Below are 24761 nucleotides of genomic sequence, written 5' to 3'. Positions count from 1 at the left end.
GGGAGGAGGTGCTGTGCTCCAGGTGTTGGAGCTTAAGTTCCCCTGTGGCCTGTGAAGAGGACCATGGTGGAACAGGCTGTCCGCCTGCAGCCTATGGAGTACCATGGCAGAGCAGATCTCCACACTGCAGCACATGAAGGAGCCCCCGGTGGAGCAGATGGATCTGACCTGAAGGAAGCTGTGACCTATGAAGAACCCCTGCTGGAGCAGACTCCAGGCCAGACCTGTAGCATGTGGAGAGGAGCCCACACAGGAACAGGTGACCTGGCAGGAGCTGCCGTCCATGGGGGACCCATGTTGGAGCAGTTTGCTCCTGATGGATGGACCCCATGGTATGGACCCTTATTTGGAGCAGTTCTTGAAGAGCTGCTGCCTGTGGGAAGCCCATGCAGGATCAGTTCGGGAAGTACTGCATCCCATGGGAGGGACCCCACATTGGAGCAGGGGAAGAGAGTGGCGGTGAAGGAGAGGTGGAGATGAAGCAGTATGGATTGACTGCAACACACATTCCCTGTTCCCTTGCACCGCTCGGGGGGAGGACATAGAAGAGGGTAGATGGAGGGGAAAGGTTTTTTTAGTTTGCTTTTAGATTCTCACTGCTCTAGTCTGTTAGTAATAGGCAATAAATTATATCAATCTCCCCAATGCCAAATTTGTTTTACCCAAATCAAAAAAATCAAACGGTTTGGGGTAATCTGTGAGTCCCAGTGCAGGAGCAGATTTTAAGGCCTCTTTGATATCTTTGAATGCGAAGACTAACCACAACTCCCATTCCCCTGTTCCCCTGTGCCGCTCGGGGGGAGGAGATGGAAGAGGGTGGATGGGGGGAAGGTGGTTTTAGTTTTTCTTTGTTTCTCACTGCTCTAGCTTGCTACAAATAGGCAATAAATTTCTCTAATCTCCCTACACCGAGTCTGTTTTGCCCATCATAATTGTTGAGTGATCTCCCTGTTGAGCTTATCTCAACCCTTGAGCCCTTTTCACCTTATTTTCTCCCCCTTTCCCTTTGTGGAGGTGGAGTGAGACATTGGTTGTGGTGGAGCTCAGCTGTACAGCTGATTAAAACCACCACACCTGTGCAATAGTGTCCATGGTCAGCTCCTTGATCATGAGACCATCTGTATGTTGCATCTCTTCCTTGATGGCCTGAGGTGTCATCACCCACCAAGCTATAAATAATTCACCCTTACGTTGCCAGTCCAGATCCACCCATGCCACTTCAGTCTTAGCAGCCTGATCCACCTGCTGGTTCTTTTCATGTTCGCCGAGGCGATCAGCTCTGGGCGGGCGCATTCTGCAGTGGAGCGGAGGATCACGGCATAGAGAGGGATTTCCTGAGCTAGGGAAGCTCCAGGGGAGTACAGAGTCCTGCTAGGGGCTTGCGGTTTGTGAGAAAACTACGAGTTGTGGGTAGGGCCAGCAGTAACATCCATCACCCCCCACTCCTCCATAAGCAACCCATAGGGAGCTCAAGTGGACAAACAGGGCATGGCGCATCAGTCAGGGCGTGGCGTGGCAGTTTGCATGGCAGTTTGCGCGGGAAGGCACCCCTTTGAGGAAGCGCCATTCCACTATCCAAGCAGGAAGCGCATAGTACACCTTAACCCCGCACCCAGATCTCCACAGGCCAAGGGCACACATCTTTTCCATCTTTCCCGCTCCTCAAGGCAGAATAGTGAGCACTTTTCTCAGGGCAAAGGCTGCGGCTCTGGCTGCGTGGTCTGTTCTGTCTTCTCCAGTGGTGGCTGATGCCTCCACCCAGACACAGCTACCGAGGGGTGAGGTTGCAGTGCAGACTTTTGACTGCTGGAAGTGACTAGATCTTTCCCCTGGGGCAGGGACATGTGGCAGACCTGCCTGAAAAAAAGTGTGCCCAGGTGGAGGACCTCCTGCACCAGGTGGACGAACTGCAGTGAGAAGGCTGCTTAGCATCAGGGAGGCTGAAGAGGAGTAAGACAGCTGGATCCTAGTACAGTCTTCAGGGGACCCACACCCCATGACCAAACAGCCTGAAACTCCCTTACTGGCATTCACAGAAGGGAAGGGGGCCAATAACACAGGGAAGTGGAAGCTGGCAACAACAAGAACCAGCAGGAAGAAAAGTCTTACCCCAAAGCCCGAGTTCCTTACAGAATTGCTTCACTCCTCTGTGGACTGAAAAGGAAAGACATATTGCAGGGAGGGTGGAGCTGAATAAGACAGCCTGGTCTGCTCCCCATGTAACATCTAGTCCACCTAAGAAAAGGTGAAAGGTGATAGTAGTAGGAGACTCTCTTCTGAAAGGTACAGAGGCATCCATCTGCTGACCTGATCCGCTCTTGAGGGAAGTCTGATGCTTACCTGGGGCTTGTATCACGGATGTCATCAAGAGACTGAGAAGCCTTGTACAGCCTAATGAATATTATCCACTCCTGCTGTTTCATGTGGGCACCAGTGATGCAGCCAACAGCAGTTTGAGGATTATCAAGAGGGATTACAGAGCCCTGGGAGCAGCAGTAAAGGACTTGGGAGTGCAGATGTTTTCTTCATCAGTCCTGCTCGTAAAAGGGAAGGGGATTGAAAGGGCCAGTCAAATCTGGCAAATCAATGGATGGTTCCAGGATGGTTGGTGTTTCAGACAGAGGTTCAGCTACTTAGACCAGGGGATCTGGCCCAGTCAGCATGGGTTCATGAAAGGCAAGTCCTGCCTGACCAATCTCATCTCCTTCTATGACCAGGTAACCCTCCTGGTGGATGAGGGAAAGGCTGTTGACGTAGTCTACCTAGAATTCAGCAAAGCCTTTGACACGGTCTCCCACAGTATTCTCCTGGAGAAGCTGGCAGCCCATGGCTTGGACACGTATGCTCTTTGTTGGGTTAAAAACTGGCTGGATGACCAGGCCCAGAGAGAGGTGGTGAATGGAGTGAAATCCAGCTAGCAATTCGTCATGAGTGGTGTTCCCCCGGGGTCAGTGTTGGGGCCCATCCTCTTTAGTGTCTTTAATGATGAGTTGGACTAGGGAATTGAGTGCACCCTCAGGAAGTTTGCAGACGACACCAAGTTGGGGGGAAGTGTCAGTCTGCCCGAGAGTAGGAAGGCCCTGCAGAGGGACCTGGGAAGGCTGGATTCCTGGGCAGAGGCCAATGGGATGAGGTTCAACATGGCTAAGTGCTGGGTCCTGCACTTTGGCCACCTCAACCCCATGCAATGCTATGGGCTCGGGGCAGAGTGTCTGGAAAGCTGTGCAGAGGAAAAGGATCTGGGGGTGTTGGTTAATGCTTGCCTGAACATGAGCCAGCAGCGTGCCCAGGTGGCCAAGAAGGCCAACGGCATCCTGGCTAGTATCAGGAATAGTGTAGCCAGCAGGACCAAGGAGGTGATCATCCTCCTGTACTCAGCTCTGGTGAGGCCGTACCTTGAGTACTGTGTTCAGTTCTGGGCCCGCTTCTGGGCCTCTCACTTCAAGAAACACATTGAGGCCCTGGAGCATGTCCAGAGAAGCTGATGAAGGGTCTGGAACACAGGTATTATGAGGAGTGGTTGAGGAAACTGGGGTTGTTTAGTCTGGAGAAGAGAAGGCTCAGGGGATAACTTATTGCTCTCTACAACTACCTGAAAGGAAGTTGTGGGGAGCTGAGGGTCAGCCTCTTCACACAGATAACTAGTGATAAGACAAGAGGGAATGGCCTCAAGTTGCACTAGGGGAGGTTCAGGTTGGAATTTAGGAGACATTTCTTCTCAGCAAGAGTAGTTAGGCATTGTGAGAGGTTGCCCAGGGAGGTGGTGGAGTCACCATCCCTGGGGGTGTTTTAGAAAAGGTTGGACGTGGTGCTTAGTGACATGGTTTACTGGGTGATATTCGTGGTAAGGATCAGTTGGACTAGATGATCTTGGAGGTCTTTTGTAACCTTAACAATTATATGATTCTATGATTCTATGACCATGGGAATCGCTTTGAGAAACCTGGTCTGCTGGGGGCTGATGGGGTCCACCTGTCAGAGAAGGGGAAAAGCATCTTTGGTCATAGGTTTGCCAAGCTGGTGAAGAGGGCTCTAAATGGGAGTTGCTGGGGGAGGGGAACCTTAATTCATCCCGCTCCTCCCAGTTTGAGGCTAGTGTCAGTGATAGATGCCCAGAGCCTGGAGAAGGGTCATGGGTCAGCAGGAGAGCACCTGAAAAGCAGCACAAAGGAATTCCAGACACTCCAGCCAGTAAGTCAGCTTCATCAGGGGCCCAACTTAAATGTCTCTATGCTCACACATGGGGAATAAACAAGAGGAGTTAGAGATGTACACATGCCTGCAGGGCTATGACCTCATTGGCATTACAGAGACATGGTGGGATGGCTCCCATGACTGGGGTGTTGGAATTGAAGGATACAGGCTCTTTAGAAAAGACAGGCACGAGAAACAAGGAGGGGGTGTTGCCCTCTATGTCAATGAGCTGCTGGAGTGCATGGAGCTCTGCCTGGGGATGGATGAGGAGCTGACAGAGAGCTTATGGGTCAGGATTAAAGGGAGGGAAGGGGCAAATGACATTATAGTGGGGGTCTGCTACAGGCCACCTGATCAAGAAGACCAAGCAGATGAGGCCCTCTATAGACAGACAGGAGCAGACTCAGATTCACAAGCCCTGGTTCTCATAGGGGACTTCAACCACACCGATATGTGTTGGAGGGACAGCACAGCAGGGCTTTGGCCATCCAGGAGGTTCCTGGAATGCACTGATGACAACTTCCTTCTCCAAGGGATAGAGGAGCCAATGAGGAGAGGTGCTATGCTGGACCTCATTCTCACCATCAAGGAGGGGCTGGTGGGGAATGTGAAACGCAAGGGCAGCCTTGGCTGCAGTGACCATGACATGGTGCAGTTTAGGATCCTGAGGGCAAGGAGGACAAAGTACAGCAAGCTTACTACCCTGTATTTCAGGAGAGCAGACTTTGGCCTCTTCAGGAATCTGCTTGGTAGAGTCCTGTGGGACAAAACGCTGGGGGGAAGACGGGCACAAGAAAGCTGGTTAATATTCAAGGATCACCTCCTCCAAGCTCCAGAGCAATGCATCCCAACAAAGAGGAAGTCAGGCAAAAACACCAGGAGGCATCCATGGATGAACAAAGAACTCCAGGTCAAAGTCAAGCAGAAACAGGAGGCCTACAGAGAGTGGAGGCAAGGACAGATAGCCTGTGAGGAATACAAAGAAATTGTCCAAGCAGCCAGGGATCAGGTTAGGAAAGCCAAAGCCCTTTTAGAATTTTTAGCCCTTTTTAGCCCTTTGGCCAGTACATCAAGGGCAACAAGAAAGGCTTCTATGGGTACATCAGTGATAAAAGGAAGACTAGAGAAATTGTGGGCCCTCTCTGGAAGGAAACAGGAGACCTGGTTACCTGGAATACAGAGAAGGCTGAGGTACTCAATGAATTTTTTGCCTCAGTCTTCACCAGCAAGAGCTGTAACCACATTGCCCAAGTCCCAGAAGGCAAAGGCAGGGACTGGGAGAATGAAGAACCTCCCACTACTGGAGAAGATCGGTTTCAAGACCAGCTAAGGAACCTGAAGGTGCTCAAGTCCATGGGACCTGATGAGGTGCATCCATGGGTCCTGAGGGAACTGGTGGATGAAGTTTCTAAGCCACTGTCCATCATATTTGAGAAGTCATGGCAGTCTGGTAGAGTTCCCACTGACTGGAACAGGGGAAACATAACCCCCATTTTTAAAAAGGGAAAAAGGAAGACCCAGGAACTACAGGTGAGTCAGTCTCATCTCTGAGCCTCGCAAGAGCAGATGGAGCAGATCCTCCTGGAAACTATCCTAAGTCACATGGAAAATAAGGAGGTGATTGGTGACAGCCAACATGGTGGCAAGAACAGAATCTTGAGGGCCACAGTGACCAAGTAAAACCTTTTGCTTCATTATGTGTAAAATAAATATTAAAGTTCACACCCCAGAATATGATAATGAGCTTAAAGAAGTACATGCTAAACATATATGACTATAGTACTTGACTCTTCACCCAAATCATGTTAAATTTCACCCCAGGGGCAGGGAACAAATGAGGTTAGGATACAAAAGAGTGTTAGACATTAGTGAAAAAAAAAAAGAAGAAGAAAGAAAAAAATAGAAAAAAGAAAAAGAAAGAGGAAGTTAGTGTTAGGAAGAAAGTTAGAGTGAGGAAAAAAGAAGAGCTGGGGCGAGGCAGGGAGAAGAAATTGGAAACCTAGAAGAGGCAGTCGATGGGTTGTGCTCCTTCTCCTTCACCAAGACAGGGATGCCTTCTTGGTAAGCTCTGTGCTTTCACCCTTTGATGAGGAATACCCAGGATAGCATTTTGCAAGCACTGTTATCATATATTAGCGCTATTCCAGTAAGAGTATTTATCAACGGCAATTCCAAATCTGTTATATCTGTTGCCTTATTAAATATGTTCAACTTTGTGAAACTGTCTCAGTGAAAGCTCTTAGCAGGGCTCTGAAACTGGCAAACATTGAACCATAAATAATTTCAGCTTTGTGAGACTGTCTCACTGAAAGCCCTTACAGGGCTATGAAACAGGCAAACTCCAGACTCTAAGTCCCCTTTAACCCAACACAAAAGAATGACAAGCAACAGTGACAGAAAGAGCATTCCTCTATTTTTGGCAGTTCCTTCTGCTCCCCACCCCCCCACACACATACACTTTATAGCTTTTTACTCTGAAATCCTGAGTGTGTTAAAGACAACTTAAAGAGCTGCTACCCAGCTAATAAGTACCTCTAATGCAGTGTAAGAGTTTTTCCACTCAATATTTTACTCAATGAACTGCTATTAACTAAGGCGACTTATCCATTTTTTAAACTTTTAAAACTTTAGAAACTTCATTTGTTTCAGTGTGTTTCTTCCTGTTTGTGTTTAATATCATTTAAGGTTGACAAAAAATAGATTTTTTTAATGAAATACTACAAGCAGAGACACTTCATTTCCCAAAAGAAATTGTAACATGTCAGTGCTTCCCAGCACTGGCTAGCAATGCAGTTATCACTATTTTTTCAGCCTTCACTAGCAAAATTTCTGTTTTGTCTTTGAACTACATGCTCAGTTCTTTGACTCTAGTGAGACAGGGAACAAGATAAAGGATGTTGATTCCATAGGTCTTAGATAACACAATTATATGTTAATGACCACAAAGTTAAGGGAGTAAAAGAGTGTATGCATAGATAATAGCACCAGAAAGAACTGGCTTGACTGCTGATGTCTGTCAAAGACAGGAAAGGTCAGAAGTTTAGCAGCGAGGAAGACTTCTGGCCTTCATCAAAAGACCACCAGAGTATGCTGGATGACCACCCAAGGACTCCAGTACGCATGCGAATGGGGGCGGGAACCTATGTTAATGATTCTTTGGAGAGCTGATGAATATGCAAGAGACTTATGGGAAATTAGATGAATATGCATATAGGCCACTAATAAAAGCACACTGCCGGTAACCCTTGGTGTGTGTTAGGCAGATCGATCCCACACACACCCGGCACCGTAATAAAGAATACCTGCTTAATAACTTTAGTTATTGAGTTTTCACTGCATCAGTTTGGCGACCCAGATGGGACACTCTGTCCAGCTGCAGGAGCTGCTGAGATGTGGGACTCTCTAGGCGTGTGCCAGGAAATTCTCGGAGGGACTCCTCACCTCAGCTGGCTCACCGTGGGGACAGACAAGAACCATCTTTTCCAAAGGTATTCTTCTTGGAATTTTGTTTGGTTGGTATACTATTGTTTTGTAAGGTATCCATAAAGCATAGAAGATGTTCTATGTTGGGTGCCGTATGTGGGAATAAAAATGTTGTTTTTGCAGAGTTACATTGTTTAAAGGTAAGGAATGTGGTATTGAGATATGCTTGCAGTGATAAGAAAACTTAGCAGGTGACCTTGTAAAATGCAGACAACCAGACTCCTTAGAACAATTAGGTGAAGATCATGGTGTCAAGTCCAGTCAGATAAGTGAAGAAACATTACCACTTCAAATAGTAAAAAAATCAAAAGAAATTTGAAATTTAACAGACCAGCAACTGAAGGCCATGCATTGTCTGTGAAGCATCAGATAGATTGTGAACCTGGATTACCTACTCAGTGGGGAAACAGGGGAGAGTCCCGGTCATCGAGGAAAGAAAGTATATAAACCATACTGTGTGACTAGTAGGCGCCCTCCTGCTTGTGGAACGCCCGCCATTGCAATCGCGAATAAATTACTACTTCACTGAGATCCTCGCCTGAGCCTAAGTTATTGGCTACGGAGTGTTTCTCACAATCTGGGGGCTCGTCCGGGATCCAGTCACCTACCGGGGAGCCCCACCGCCGCAGCAGCAGGAAGGCATGCCCCGCTGATTTCAGCGGTCCTGTGCATCAACGGTGGCGGTTCTGCGGAGAGCTGACAGAGGGCCCGAAACTGATTAAAGAGGCAGGATCCATGAAGTAGTGGGGAAGGGAAGAAGGTAGGCACTCCAGGTTTAAGAACTGATCCGGTAACTCTGTGCACAGACCGAGGTAAGAAATATTAAGTATTGCCTTGGGGGTCGGGTGAGACTCTGTGTGATGTGTGATTGAAACGTACTTTTGTACAAAGCAAGTGTGGAGTCCTGATCCGCGGTTCCGTAGCTCCACGAGGGGCACAGCCAGAGCCGGATGAAGCATGAGATAAGAGAGAGAAAGGAAGAGTCTCGGGAAATTTGGTGTACGGTAAGCCCTTGCACAGGGAAGTGCTTGGCAGTACACCAGGGAATCTGGTAAACTCATAGGCGTGCAGTACCCCTTGCACGGTAAAGTGCTTGGCAGTACACCCCCATTTTCCAGAATCAGAACGTTAGTGTGTGGTACCCTGCAGGAGGTAAATTTCTGTAGCAGCACACTGACAAGGGCTAGGACAAATGGGAAAATATGGGTTCCAAGGAACAGGGAGATATCCCTGGGGGAGTGCCTACCGAAAATTCTTCCTGAAGAATGATAAGAAATTGGAAAAATAATCACAAAATTGGAGGAAATGATAAAAGAAGAAAATGGTTAAATATTGTGTATCAGACTGGACAAAAGAACCAATTAAGGAAACAGCAGTATTTTGGCCAAAATATGGGTCTGATGAAAATTCAGACTTGAAATTTATATGTAAACAATAAGATTCCTTTTTCGGAGAAGGAGCCAAGTTATGCTCCCTATAATCCTAATATTGCACCGGTGGCAGCAGCAGTCGCTCCAGGAAGGGAGACAGGGCCTGCAATTAACACTGTCCCTGGAGAAGGAGTGCACTCTAGGCTCCGGCAAGAATTAGAACAACCTAGAAGAGAGACTGAGAATTTCGCCTTCCCTGATACTAGCAGTACTAACACTCCTATGTATCCTCTTAGGTGAGCTCCCCCCCTCCTTACCAGCAGAGAGGTTAGGAGTTTTAAGGAGATGAAGTCTTTAATTGAGGATCCCATCAGGCTAGCTGAACTATTAGACCAGTTCCTAGGACCTAACTTATACTCCTGGGGGGAAATGATGTCTATACTAAGTCTGTTGTTTACAGGGGAAGAAATGAGAATGATCAGGAGGAGAGCTGCTATACAAGAATGAGAAGGAGCTCATCCTCTGGGACCAGGGGTAATACCGGCAGGGCAGAAATACCCACTTGCTGATCCTGGCTGGAGTGGTGATAGTGTGCAGCACAAGGGGTCATGTGGGAGACTTGGGGTTGGGGTGGGGGAGTGCTTGGGGGTGAGTTCCGAGGACCCGGTATCCCAAGGCCTCTTGAAAGTTCATTTTGTGATTAAAGCTTGGAAGATATACAGAAAAAGCTCCAGAAGGTGGGGGGATGTAGTGAACAGTCACTGTGGGGGGCCTTCCTGTGGGAAGCCCTGAAGGTGTGTGTCAGGAGGGGAGATGAGAAGGAAAAGGCAGAGAGCGAAACTAATGGTATTGACAGTGTAGCAGGTAGTCAGGCAGAGGATTGGAGAAAGAGGAAGAAACTCTTCAGGGGGAGTCGGGGCCAGGATGGAAAGGAGAGGAGGAGAGATGAAGGAATGGCAGGCAAGGAAGGCTGCCTGTGTTGCAGCCTGAATCTTAGCAGGGACAGGTTTTGATGGGGTGTTTTAAGTGTGGCCAGGCTGGCCACTTCAGGTAGGAATATCCAGAGTGGAAGAAGGAGAGAAGGAAAATGGGATGAAATATGGTATACTGATATGTTGTTTCAGCATCCTGGAGGGAGAAAGGTATGGAATTAAGTTGGCCAATGACTGAGCCTTTGGTGAAAGTACAGGCTGGAGAAAGATAGAAGTGTTAAAAAGGGTTATTGAAGGTGTTAAAGGTGTGGTATGTAGTGGTTGACAGAGCTGTTTGAAGTTGAATGAGCAGGGAAAGAGGATGTAGGCATTATCTAAGTAACAGTCTAGAAGTTTTGGTATATTTGCTGTGGTGTTTGGTCAGTTTCCCAAGTAATAGGGAGGGACGGGGGACGGGGGGGGGGGGACGACGACAGCCTGCTCCACCAGGGGCCTCTCCACAGGCCACAGTGGGGCTTCGGCTCAGGCGCCTGGAGTGCCTCCTCCCCCTCCTTCTGTGCTGACTTTGGTGTCTGCGGGAAGGTTTCTCACTCCTCGTACTCCCAGCTGCTGTTGAGCAGCAGGTTTTTGTTTGTTCGTTTTCATTTTCTTGGATGTGCTCTCACAGAGGCACGGACTGTGTTGCTCATGGCTTGGCTCTGGGCAGCGGTGGGCCCCTTTGGGGCCGGCTGAAATTGTCCCTTATCTGCCATGGGGAGTGTGATAAATTAGCGGGTGTTTGTTCATTGTCTTTAAAAGGAATTCAGAGGATCTGCTGAGAAGATAAGGTTTTGCAATTTACGACCTTGTTAAGGGGGAAGACTAAGCAAGTAGATAGTGGGGTGGGGGTGTTGGATAAACATCCTTGGTAAAACAAAGACTCTGTGAAATACTGTTTCCCGCTTCACTACCCTCCCCCTTGAACACGAGCACAATGCATGATCATTGAAAGAAAAACAACGACCCCCAACAACGAACTGCACAGCTTCAGAAGGTCCAACAAGTCCTGACAAGCCGAAACTTGGATGCTATAAAACGGCGACACTGAAAAGGGAAAGTTGCGTGCTGTGGTGGAGCGGAGACTCCCCAGCCGCCCAGCGCTGTTTTGCTTGTGCCTGCTTACTTAATTAATAAAATATTTCTGATAGACCAAGAAATTTGTATGGTCTCACTTATAACAAATTTGGTGCCGTGACTCGGATAAAGACGGATTGACTGGGAATCCCTCTAGGGGAGGCGCCCCGCCGATTCTGGCGGCCCCGGGAACGGGAAATCCCGCTCGAGCCCTTCACCGACGAACCCAAAATTAGGCACAAGCAAATAAAACCGGTAACCCCAAGCAATCTTTGTGCACGAAGACCGAACGAAGACCCACGGGGTGGGTAAGTATAGGCCGGTGATCCGTTCGGTTGGGGTTGGTGATCCCGGAGTGCGTCTGTGTGAGACGTCCAATTGCGGACGAAGTGAGTGCGGACCCCTCAGTAGTGCGGTTCCCACATCCCGCGAGGGACTGGGCCACGACCAGGGGGAAGCGGCTGTGTGTGTGTGTGAAGGCACTCCGGAAGATGGGACAGAAGAAGAGTAAGCCTTCTGGTCCCATGGGTGGGGTAATGCCTAGTGCTAGGTTGCCCCCTATTCCCACAGATAGTCCACTGGGGTTAATGATTAAGAATTGGAGTGATTCCCCTTTTAGGCGGGGAAAGGATAAAGTAAAAATGATTCATTATTGTGTTGAAGTTTGGGGAGGTAGGCAAATTATTGGCCCATATTTGGGTCGTTTGAAGACTGGGTTTGCCAAGCCTTAAACATTTATGTAAATACAAAGGAACCTTTTTGTTTAGAGGGGAGCGAATATGCGAGCCTTTGGATTGGCTCAGAGAATCGAGTTAATCTGTACCCTCTGTACCCTTTAAAAGAAAAAGGAGGGGCAAAATTACAAATTGTGGAGCAAGAGATAAAGTACCTGGGTCACCAGTTAAGTAAGGGGACTAAGAAGTTAGACCCAGGCAGAATCAGTGGAATATTGGCTTTAGCGTCCCCGCGAACTAAAAGGCAGGTACGGCAACTGTTAGGGTTGACCGGATACTGTAGACAATGGATAGAAGATTATAGTGGAAAGGTTAAATTTTTATATAACAAGCTGAATAAGGATGGATTACTCAAATGGACAAAAGAAGATGAGGAACGACTGAACAAGTTAAAGGAGGAACTAGTACGCCCCCCAGTGTTAAGCTTACCAGATTTAAGGAGGCTGTTTTGTTTTGTTTTGTTTTTTTGTGAACAGCGCAGCAGGCACGGCATACGGAATGGGCAAGGAGTTAAAAAAAAAAAAAAACAAACCTGTGGCCTATTTGTCTAAATTATTGGATCCGGTTAGCCGGGGTTGGCCAAACTGTTTGCAGGTAGTGGTAGCTGCTGCCTTGTTAGCGGAAGAAGCACAGAAGATCACTTTTGGGGGGGAAATCAAAGTAATATCTCTACACAATATATGCGGGGTACTGCAACAGAAGGCAGAGAAATGGATCACTGACGCCAGATTATTAAAATATGAAGGAATTTTGATTTCCTCTCCAAAATTAACATTAGGAACAACCTCCCTACAGAACCCTGCTCAATTTCTTTATGGGGAACCAAATGAGTCCTTAGGACACGATTGCCTCCGAAATATAGAAGAGCAAACGAAATTGAGACCTGATCTAGAGGAGGTGGAATTACCCATCGGTGAACAGATATATGTGGATGGTTCCTCGAGAGTAGTCGAGGGAAAGCAAAAATCAGGATACGCGTTAGTAAACGGGAAAACATTTGAGATAGTGGAATCTGGACCTTTGAGTCCTAGCTGGTCCGCCCAAGCTTGCGAGCTATATGCCATATTGCGGGCCCTAAAATTGTTGAAAAATAAAAGCGGTACAATATATACAGATTCAAAATATGCTTATGGGGTAGTACATACATTTGGTAAAATATGGGAAGAAAGGGGGCTCATCAATTCACAAGGAAAGGGTTTAATACATCAGGAATTGATTACCCAGGTTTTACAAGCTATCAGAGAGCCCAAAGAAATTGCCGTAGTACATATAAAAGGGCATCAAAAAGGCCTCACCTCTCAGGTTAGGGGTAATAATCTAGCAGATCAGGAGGCAAAAAGGGCAGCATTAATGAGTATAAGAATTAGAAGAACGAGGGAAGATTGCCCAGACTGTGGGAAATACTTAATACTTATACTTAAGATATAGTAATTAATATAATAATAATATAATAATATATAATAATGCTTAATATAATACTTAATACTGTGGGAAAGACTTAAAGGAATTTCCATGTTATGATTGCTGGAGTGAATGGGGAGTTGATGGGATTGAATGCAATTGTTCTGAGGAAGAAAGCCCGCCTTATAAAAACTGCTACAAGTGCGGGCCGACTAACTCCCTGTGGTCGAATGGACCCATTCCCCTCCCCTTACTCTGTTTCACTATTACAGAAGAAGACAAGATGACACAAATGGGGGTTCAAAACAAAAAACAAACAAACAAAAAAAAAAACAAAAAAAAAACGATAAAGGGAAATGGGTACTGCCTGATGGACGGGAAGTGTTACCAAAATCAGTAGCTATGAGGGTGCTACGGAGATTTCATGAACAGACGCACTGGGGTACTCAGGCGTTGGTGGATCAATTTGCCACATATTATATGTGTATAGGGATTTATAATATAGCAAAGAGGATCGTAAATGATTGCATAACTTGTCGGAGGGTAAATGCTCAACACATGAGAAAAAGGGTCCCGGGAGGAGGACGAGAATTGGCACATCGACCTTTTGCAAAGATTCAATTAGATTTTACTGAACTTCCAAAAACGGGGCGATATAGATACTTGTTAGTTATTGTAGACCACCTCACAAACTTTGTTGAAGCATTCCCTACGGCAAGGGCCACAGCTCAAACCGTGGTAAAGATATTATTAGAAAGCATCATACCCAGATACGGGGTAATAGAAGCAATTGACTCTGATCGAGGCCCACACTTTGTGTCAAAGGTATCCCGAGACACGATGAAGGCTCTGGGAATTAAATGGGAATATCACACTCCCTGGCATCCTCAGAGTTCGGGAAAGGTAGAACGAATGAATGGTGGAATTAAAAAGCAACTAACAAAGCTTATGATAGAGACAAAAACCTCCTGGGTGAAATGTTTACCGCTTGCACTATTGAATATCCGGACATAGCCCCGAGCCGATGTCGGAATCTCACCTTTTGAAAGGCTGTATGGTATGCCTTATGATTTAGAGATGCCATCTGATCACCCCCAGGTACAGGATATCCAATTAAAACCTTATTTAATACAGCTTATGAACCGACGGAGGGAGTTGCAAGCGAAAGGCTTGGTGGCTAGATATAGCAATCCATAGGATACAACCTGGAGATAGGGTTCTAATTAAGACATGGAAAGAAACGTCTTTAACACCACGGTGGGGAGGCCCCTATGTTGTTTTACTTATCACAGAGACGGCTATCCGGACGGCTGAGAAGGGGTGAACGCATGCCAGTCGCGTGAAAGGACCGATCCAGAAAAGCATCGGGAAAGAAAAGTGGGAAGCGGTCGCAGGCCCTGATGACTTAAAGCTCACGTTGAAACGAACTCGATAAGTATGGTCTAACTGTCTATGTATCGTAAAAAAAAAAAGGAGGAGAGGGGACCCTGTTTGATCAGAAAAAGGTCGCGGTTACCTGAGAAACTCCCCTGAAGAACACTGCTGCTGCCAAGAAGAACCTGCACCTTGTAGTTCGCTGCAACCGAACTGACAAGCGAGGCAGAGAGTGAAACGGTGGGGAATTACGTGGCCAGGTAAAGAACTCTGGAAAATGGGCCCTAGCCATTTTTTTTTTTGCGATACATAGTAATGGGTACGATTGTTTACACTGTTCCTGGGTCTGCGCACCCTCACAAACCTTTTAAATGGAGCCTGATTAGATGGGAAGATCACCATGTTGTTCAGCAGATAACTACTGCTGGGGGACTGATAGGGGAGGCATCATCTATATAAAGAAGGAAGAGACTAAGAGTCCCCAACGGGTGGGACCAAATCAGAAACTGTCAGGGAGTGTTTTGAGGATTCAGCCTACACAAGCTTTTAGAATGCTAACTCCTAATAGCCCTAAACCACTGGAGGTTGCTAATAAATCAGTAAACCCGGAGTATGGGATTAGAAATGAAGGGGTGACCGGGAATAACATATGGAGAATCATGAATGCTAGTTATCAGTTGTTGAATCAACCAAATCCAGACGTGCCTAGACCTTGCTGGTTATGTCTTGATATAAGGCCCTCATATTACGACGCCATTGGGGATCTGGGAGAGACCACCCGTTCAAACGAAACCGATCCCCCACAATGCAATTGGGGAAGGGATGTAGGAATAACGTTAACGGAAGTAACTGGGAATGGCAGATGCGTAGGCACGGTCCCTGGTGATGTGGGAATAGAAATGTTGTTTTTGCAGTGTTACATTGTTTAGAAGGAAGGAATGTGGTATTGAGATATGCTTACAGTGATAAGAAAGCTCAGCAGGTGACCTCCTAAAATGCAGACAACCAGACTCCTTAGAGCAATCAGGTGAAAATCACTATGTTAAGTCAAGCCAGATAAGGGGAGAAAACATTACCATCTCAAAAACAGGCCGGCAACTGAAGGCCAGGCATTGTCTGTGAAGCATCAGATAGATTGTGAACCTGGATTACCCACTCCAGTGGGGAAACAGGGGAGGGTCCTGTCATCAAAAAGTATATAAACTGTGTTTTTGGAGCTGGTAGGTGCGCTCTCCTGCTTGTGGGGCGCCCGCCATTGCAATCGCGAATGGATTGCTACTTCACTGAGATCCCCGCCTGGGCCTGGGTTGTTGGCTACGGAGTGTTTCTCACAGTAAGAAGTTCCATCTATGCAATATTACAGAAAATGTTACACAATTAGACAAAGAAAAATGGTTAATACCAGCAGATAACACCAGATGGGTATGTTCGTCTCTGGGGGTAACTCCATGCTTATCTTTGAAATTGTTCAACTCGTCTCATGATTTTTGTGTACAGGTAGTAATTATACCTAGGATTCTTTACCATTCTGAGGAGTATATGTACATCCAACATGCTATGGCAAAAAAAACACTTAAGGAAGAGAGAGCCTATTACGGCTGTCACTTTAGCCACTCTGATGATTCTGGGGGCTGCAGGAGCCGGAACTGAAATTACCTCTCTGGTAAAACAAAGCCAAGAATTTACCTCTCTACGCATTGCTGTAGATGAGGATTTGGCCCGTATCGAGCAATCTGTATCAGCTTTAGAGAAATCTGTACGACAAAATCGTAGGGGATTAGATGTGATTTTTCTACAACAAGGAGGATTGTGTGCAGCCCTACGAGAGGAGTGTTGTGTATATGCAGATCATACTGGAGTAGTAAGGGATACAATGACTAAATTGAGAGAAGGGTTAGAAAAACGAAAAATAGAAAATGAAGCCCACCAGAACTGGTATGAATCCTGGTTTAATTACTCACTTTGGCTCACTACACTGCTATCAACTATAGCAGGACCTTTGTTGCTGCTCATATTAACACTAACTTTTGTACCATGTATATTCAATCGAATAATCGCGATTGTAAAAAAACCGATTAGAGGCAGCTCACCTTATGCTTGTGCGTGCGAAATATGAATCTCTTGAACAGGAGGAGGATGACGCAGAAACTTTAATATTGAGCAAACAAGTGCTTCAAAAATTCATCAATGAACAAAATATGTTAGAAAAAGAAAAAGGAGGGATTGTGATAAATTAGCGGGTGTTTGTTCATTGTCTTTAAAAGGAATTCAGAGGATCTGCTGAGAAGATAAGGTTTTGCAATTTACGACCTTGTTAAGGGGGAAGACTAAGCAAGTAGATAGTGGGGTGGGGGTGTTGGATAAACATCCTTGGTAAAACAAAGACTCTGTGAAATACTGTTTCCCGCTTCACTACCCTCCCCCTTGAACACGAGCACAATGCATGATCATTGAAAGAAAAACAACGACCCCCAACAACGAACTGCACAGCTTCAGAAGGTCCAACAAGTCCTGACAAGCCGAAACTTGGATGCTATAAAACGGCGCCACTGAAAAGGGAAAGTTGCGTGCTGTGGTGGAGCGGAGACTCCCCAGCTGCCCAGCGCTGTTTTGCTTGTGCCTGCTTACTTAATTAATAAAATATTTCTGATAGACCAAGAAATTTGTATGGTCTCACTTATAACAGGGAGGCTTCTGGATTTTTCTCGCGGGGGCTGCCACTGCAGCCCCCCCCCCCGAACCTTGCCATCGAACCCAATACACTGGGGCATCTAGGTCATTACTGGCCTGTAAAGTATCAGGGATTAAATTAACTAATGAAACCCTAAAAAGTGATGGGGGTAGAAGGGGCTGGGATAACAGTGCCACCTTTGGGGGATACCAAGCTGAGACTAGGGGATAAAATGATCACTGGGCAATTATTGTATGCACCTGAGGCAGGGACTAACTTGTTGGGAAGGGATTTGATGATGAAATTGATCATTCAAATAGTAAGTTGTTAGACTGGAATAGCGGCGTTATTAATGGGGTGCTCTCAAACCCTGAGAGCAAAGATATATTTGCCTTCGAGTGGAAAAACCCTGAAATGGGGCGGAAGCAACAACACAGATGGACAATTTTACCTCAAGGGTTTACAGAGTCACCGAAACTATTTGGGCAAGTTCTAGAACAGATTTTGGAGCAATTCCAACCTCCAGAGATGGGGTGTTACTGTTACAATATGTGGATGATCTTTTATTGTCAGGACAGGAGAAAACATTTGTGAAGGAAGCCACTAAAAAGCTATTCAACTTTCTGGGAAAACAGGGCTTGATTGCATCGAAAAATAAATTACAATATATGGAAAGAGAAGTCAAGTATTTATGACATCTAGTGTCTGAGGGAAAACAGAATTAATTCAGAGAGCATTCAGGGAATTGTTGAAAACTAAGAAAGAACTAAAAAGTTTTAAGAGAATGGTTTTTTTTAAGGAATCAGGAGCCACGAAGTCTGAGGGAAAATGGATACTTCCTGATGGGAGAGAAATGCTGAATAAAGCACCAATGAGGCAAATACGATGTTTTACATCAAGAGAGTCATTGGGAGGTGCAAGCAATGTGTGATGTTGTGCTAAAAAAGTATGTCTGTGTAGGAATATACACTTTAGTGAAGCAAATATGCAGAGGATGTACCATATGTCAAAAGGCAAATAAAAAGGTCATCCGTAACCCACCTAGAGGGGGACGGGAGCCAGGGATTCGACCTTTACAAAGTATACAGGTAGACTTTACTGAGTTACGTAAAGCAGAGAGACTTAAGTACTTGTTTGTCCTAATTGACCACGTGACTGGATGGGTGTAAGCTTTCCCCTCCGTATCTGCCACTGTGAACATCGTGACTAAGGTATCACTGGAGCAAATAGTCCCTAGATATGGGATAGCTGAAAACATTGATTCAGATCAAGGAAGTCATTTCACTTCACAAGTACTGCAAGGGTTAATGCAGGCCTTAGAGATTGAGTGGGCTTTTCACACCCCCTGGCACCCCTCCTATTCTGGGAAGGTGGAGCGAATGAACCAGACATTAAAGAAGCAATTAACTAAATTAGTGTTAGAAACCCAACTTCCTTGGGTAAAATGCTTACCTTTAGCACTCCTACAGGTTCAAACAGCACCAAGAAAGGATATAGGAATTTCACCATATGAGATGCTGTTCGGATTACCCTATCTGGGCAGAAGGGATGAGATACCACAATTCAAAACAAGAGAGAATTTTCTTAAGAACTGTATTCTGGGGTTGTCCTCTTCTTTGTCGTCTCTCAGGACCCGTGGGTTGTTGGCTCAAACCCCACCTTTGGAATTCCCCATTCACCACCATCACCCAGGAAACTGGGTCCTGATTCGGACCTGGAAAGAATCAAAACTCCAGCCTGAATGGGAAGGACCATTCCAAGTACTACTAACCACTGAAACAGCCGTAAGAACTGCAGAAAAAGGTTGGACTCACTGTACTTGAGTGAAAGCACCCATCGACCCTAGTACCTGGAAAGCTGTTCCTACAGAAGAGTTGTTGGAAGTTGAAATCGAAGAGAAAAAAATCTCATAGTGGACTCTGAGCAGGAAAAAAGCTTACAATTGTAAACTAACCTTTTATTTTCACAGGTAACTAATGAGTGTGACTTGTGATTGAGAGAAAGGACTGGCCTATAGCGAATCGTGCTCCCAAGGGGTTTTTGTTCTAGTAGTAGTGTACATATATCTTGTTCTTTGTATTGATAATTATTTGGAAACCTAAGGGTTAAAAATAATGACAGGGAAAAATCAACTATTAATTTTGTTTCTAGTGATTGTAGGCCTCAGATAAGGCATTGGTCAATTGGCAACTTGGAAAAGGCATGACCAGACAATAGTAAGATGGGATACCCCGTCAAAATATGGGTGAATGTGACAGAGGGTTATGTACCACAATCCGTCACGTTTGATGCTTGTGAGGTGTTAGCTTGTGGAGATTTAAATGCCCAAGGACACTTGAGCAGAGAGAACAAATAACTGGGAGAGACCCAACAGCCAGATTGAGAATAGCTGTATGGAAACGATCCTCTATTGCCATCAGAGAAAGGGAGAAACTCAAGGAGAAAACAGGAGAGAAAACAGGAGGCCCTCTTTGAAATGTGGCAGTTCAAACATTTGAGATTGAAACAGGGTATGGGGATGAGAATGCCTGGATAGAATGAGTCAAATATACTGTCCAGAATCTCAACCATAGCAATTGCTATGCTTGTGCCTCGGGACGACCGATTGCCCAGATAGTGCCCTGCCCATTGGGGTGGACCAAGTATTCCCAGGGGATGCGATGTATGATTGCATTGTACCAAGAAAAGACTGCCTGGGGAAGTGAGGCCTGTAAGTCTCTCTCTTTGCTATTCCCTTCCTTGTGTGATAGCAATATCAGGGTTCCCCCTGCATTCTCTACAGCTATAGGTAACCATATAGCTTGCCTCTCACGGCAGGGTGTGAGTGCTACCCGGCATCTGGGAGGATTTGTCTTGCGCACGAGGACCTTGAATGCTACCGAGGACTTGATGGGAAACTGCTCAAGACTTGAGATTCCCCAGGGCAGATCTCTGGTGGTACTGTGGAGGGAAGATCTTACCGTCCACCCTACCATCTAACTGGGGAGGCACTTGTGCACTTGTTCAATTAGCTATACCCTTCACCCTGGCATTTGAAAGAGAAACATCACAAATACCCAGAAGAAGTAAAAGAGGCTTAGGAATATCATTCGATGATAGAGTATACATAGATTCTATTGGGGTGCCTAGAGGAGTTCCCGATGAACAGGAAGCCAGGAATCAAATTGCTGCAGGGTTTGAGTCACTGTTCTGGTGGGTAACAATCAATAAGAATGTGGATTGGATTACTTATATTTATTATAATCAGCAGAGATTCATAAATTATACAAGGGATGCGATAAGAGGAATCGCTGAACAACTAGATGCCACCAGCAAAATGGCTTGGGAAAACAGAATATCATTAGATATGATGCTCTCAGAGAAAGGAGTTGAGTGCGTGATGCTGGGCAATCATCGTTGCACTTTTATACCCAACAGTACTGCCCCGGATGGCACAGTAACTAGAGCATTGCAAGGGCTTACCACCCTTGCCAGTGAATTGGCAGAAAACTTAGGAACAGACACTTCCATGACTGGATGGTTGGAATCTTGGTTGGGTAAATGGAAAGGGATGGTAATGTCCATATTTACATCCTTGATTGTAGTAGCAGGAGTTTTGACAGCCATTCGTTGTTGCACTATCCCCTGTGTAAGAGGACTAGTACAGTGGTTAATTGAAACTGCACTGTTGAAACAAATGACCATGGAGCCACCACCTTACTCAGATAAGATGATGATATTAGAGGAGATGGAAAGCAGAGAAAGTGAAGAAGAGGAAGATATCTACCAAATTATACCTTCGAGAAAAGTTTTGCAAAAATCAACAATTTATAAAGAAGAAAAGGGGGGAATTGTGGAAACAAAAATGTTGTTTTTGCACAGAGTTACGTTGTTTAAAGGGAAGGAATGTGGTATTGAGATATGCTTGCAGTGATAAGAAAACTTAGCAGGTGACCTTGTAAAATGCAGACAACCAGACCCCTTAGAACAATTAGGTGAAGATCACGGTGTCAAGTCCAGTCAGATAAGTGAAGAAACATTACCACTTCAAACAGTAAAAAAGTCAAAAAAAATTTGAAATTTAACAGGCCGGCAACTGAAGGCCATGTATTGTCTGTGAAGCATCGGATAGGTTGTGAACCTGGATTACTCACTCAATGGGGAAACAGGGGAGGGTCCTGTTCATCGAGGAAATGAAGTATATAAACCATACTGTGTGACTAGTAGGTGCGCTCCTGCTTGTGGAACGCCCGCCATTGCAATCCCAAATAAATTACTACTTCACTGAGATCCTCGCCTGAGCCTAAGTTATTGGCTACGGAGTGTTTCGCACACATACTACTAGTCACTGGGTGTCCATGTGATTTAGTCAGTATTTTGTTTTAGTTTTGGATTTGTTCTGGTACTTTGACTCTGAATGTGTTCTTGACATTGAATAACGGAAAACTCTTAATGGATCACAATTTATACTGGGAGATTTGTTGTAATAAGTGATACTATTTGTAGTAGTGATTGCTGTTTTGTGTTGCTTGAGTGAAAGGTATAAGGGGCTTCTTTGTGTGATTGTGTGATTGTGCTGTGTGAGTGAGACGCAGCATCGCTGTGAAGTGAGTGCGGAGTCCCGATCCGTGGTTCCACTATTCCGCGAGGAATATGGCTGGAGACAGACGAAGTGTAAGAGATTGAGAAAAGACATCATAATGGGAAGAATTTCGAGTACTATTGATAAAAAGACCCCTCTGGGTTGTATCTTGGCCCATTGGGAGGACGTTAATGGGCCACCTGGAGGAAATGTTAATCATAAGACCTTAATTAAGTATTGTAACCAATGGTGGACTTAATAGAGAGAAGAAAAAAAAATCAGGATCCAGACTGGGGAGACATTGATCTAATGTTGGCGGAGATGATGGAAACAGAAAATCAGCTAATTCTTAAAACAGACTGAGTTCATGTGCGAGCTCCAATTGCCAATGGGACTGCTCAGGGAACTGTAGACAATTGTGTTCCCCTGACCGACCCCCACCGAGACCCTAATCACCCTGGAAATTTTGAACGGTTATGTAAATATCAAAATCTGATTCAATTGGGAATTGAGAACCAGTTCCGAAAGCTAAAAATCATTCAAACCTGTATAGTATCCAACAAGGTCCAAAAGAAAACTCTACGGAATTTTTGGACCAACTTTGAAATGCAATGAAAAAAAATATATCTACATATATATATACCAATTTGGACCAGGCTTCGGAAGACAAACAGAGGCAATTGGCTAGCCTCTTTCTAGGGCAATAGGCCCCTGATATCGGAAAGAAATTATAGAAATTGGAGAGACAAGATTTGGGAGACCCAGAAGGGTTATTGAATGCAGCGTGGAAAGTATTTAGGAATAGGGAAGATGCGAAAGACAGAAGTTATCTAAGATGATAGCCATGGCAAACAGCGGCTGCACTACAGCAGAAAGAGAGAAGGAGGGCGGCAAAGGGGGAACTGAAAAAGGTAAAGAAAGGACTTTAGAAGGGTTTAGAGAAACATTAGGACAGAACCAGTGTGCGTACTGCAAGAAGGAAGGAGGCTGGAAAAAAAAGAAAAAAAAGAAAAAAAAAGAAAAAGAAAGGGATTGCCTTAGGTTGTTGCAGGATAAACTTGCAACAGTCAGAGCAGGAATGACAGGGACCTGGGGCATCTACACTAGCAGATCCACTGGTTTAAATAAAGCTAGGGAACAAAGAGAGAGGCATGGATTTTTTTTGTTGGATAGGGGAGCTTCTTTCTCTGTGTTAATCCAAAAATTGATTCTGGAAAAGCGCTGAGTCTGTAAATGTAATAGAAGCAACTGGCTGTCAGGAAAAGGTGTTCTTTTTGCAATCCTTGAAATTTAAATTGGGAAAAATGATTGGAATACATCAGTTTTTATACTTACCCAATTCACCAAGGCCCTTATTAGGAAGGGACTTGCTGGAAAAAATTGTATGCAAAAATTTATTTTGAACAAGGGAAAATGGAAATAAAAGTAACATATTAAACTCTGAAGTTTATCCCTGGCAAGTCCGGAGGAAGCTCCAGACAGGACTCCCTGGATGGATGTAATTATGAACCAAGTGTATCCAGGAGTTTGGGCTACAAGAATACCTGAGAGAGCAAAGAATGCAGTACCTGAAAAAAAAAAAAAAAAAAAAAAAAGATTTAAAGGAAAATGCTCCCAGGGTATGCCAAAAGCAATACCCACTAAAGGTGGAAGACAGAAGGGAAATGGAAGGAATAATCAGTAACTTTCTTAAATATGGACTATTAGTAGAATGTGAGTCAGAATATAACACTCCATATAGGCCCAGTTAGAAAGGCAGATGGAACCTATATTATAGTCCAGGATTTAAGGGCCATCAATGGAATCACAAAAGATTTATATCCTATAGTAGCCAACCCATATAACCTTTTGACAAAATTAGAAAACAGTCAAGTTTGGTTCACGGTACTAGATTTAAGAGATGCCTTTTCCTGCCTGCCCGTGGTGACTGAAAGCCAGAAACTCTTTGCCTTTGAAAAGGAAAATCCCAATAGAGGATGAAAAACTCAGCTTACTTGGACAGTGTTACCTCAGGGATTCAAGAATAGCCCCACCATATTCAGGAACCAACTAGCCTGTGATCTTGAAGCTTGGAAAACCCCTTCAGGAAAAGGGGACACTGTTGCAACACATAAGTGACCTGTTGATAGCTACTGAAGAAGAAAAAGAATGTGTAGAATGGACTATTAGTTAACTAAATTTTTTTGGCACTAATACTGTGAACCCAGCCTCTTTCCTCAGTAACAGAGTTTCCAGATTACCCATTCATGATTGCATCAAGACCATGGACACAGTATACTCCAGCCGACCAGATTTAAAGGATGCACCCCTAGAAGATGCGGAGGATTGGTATATAGATGGCAGCAGCTTTGTCCGCTAGGGAGTTCACCTCACAGGATATGCAGTAACAAACATCAGCCCAAACGGTGGAAATCATCGCCTTGATAAGAGCTCTTGAGCTAGCAAAAGGGAAAAGAATTAACATTTGGACAGACTCAAAATATGCCTTTGGTGTGGTGCATGCACACGGGGCAATTTGGAAGGAGAGAGGACTTTTATCTTCCTCAATTAAACATGCAGAAGAGATGCTGAAGTTACTCCAAGTGGTATACCTGCCTCCTAAAGTTGCCATTATGTGCTGTAAAGGACATCAAACAGGGGATACTGATATTGAAAGAGGAAATAGATTGGCTGACGCAGATGCCAAAGGGGCAGCAGAACGGGCATCTGAGAGTCAAATTTTGGTACTAGTACCAGGAACAGAAAACCAGGCATTAACAAAAGCCTTAGAAAATGAAGTAGAATATTCTAAGATCGATAAGCAATTAATTGAAGATGTAAATGGAAAATGTTACCTACAGGTTTAGTGCAAATAAATGATGGGAGAATCGTGATATCCTCCAAACTGTTATATCAGATGGTATTTGAAGAACATAATAAAACGTGCTG

At 45.2% G+C, this 24761-nt stretch overlaps 1 protein-coding gene and 1 long non-coding RNA gene across 3 annotated transcripts in view; one reads left to right on the top strand and one right to left on the bottom strand.

Moving 5' to 3' along the window:
• LOC310888684 (microtubule-associated protein 1B-like) overlaps positions 1 to 24761 on the bottom strand; it is a 79480-nt gene that overhangs the window by 21388 nt on the left and 33331 nt on the right. The window lies entirely within an intron of this gene.
• Positions 24129 to 24761, top strand: part of LOC310888700 — a 220217-nt gene continuing 219584 nt past the window's right edge. The window contains exon 1 of the long non-coding RNA XR_014576070.1: positions 24129 to 24183. This is a non-coding gene — a long non-coding RNA (uncharacterized lncRNA). The remainder of the gene's footprint in view (positions 24184 to 24761) is intronic.

The sequence above is a fragment of the Anser anser genome (genome assembly GCF_964211835.1).
Source record: "Anser anser genome assembly, chromosome: W".
In the NCBI taxonomy this organism is placed as follows: Eukaryota; Metazoa; Chordata; class Aves; order Anseriformes; family Anatidae; genus Anser; species Anser anser.
This window is presented reverse-complemented; position numbering and strand designations above follow the sequence as displayed.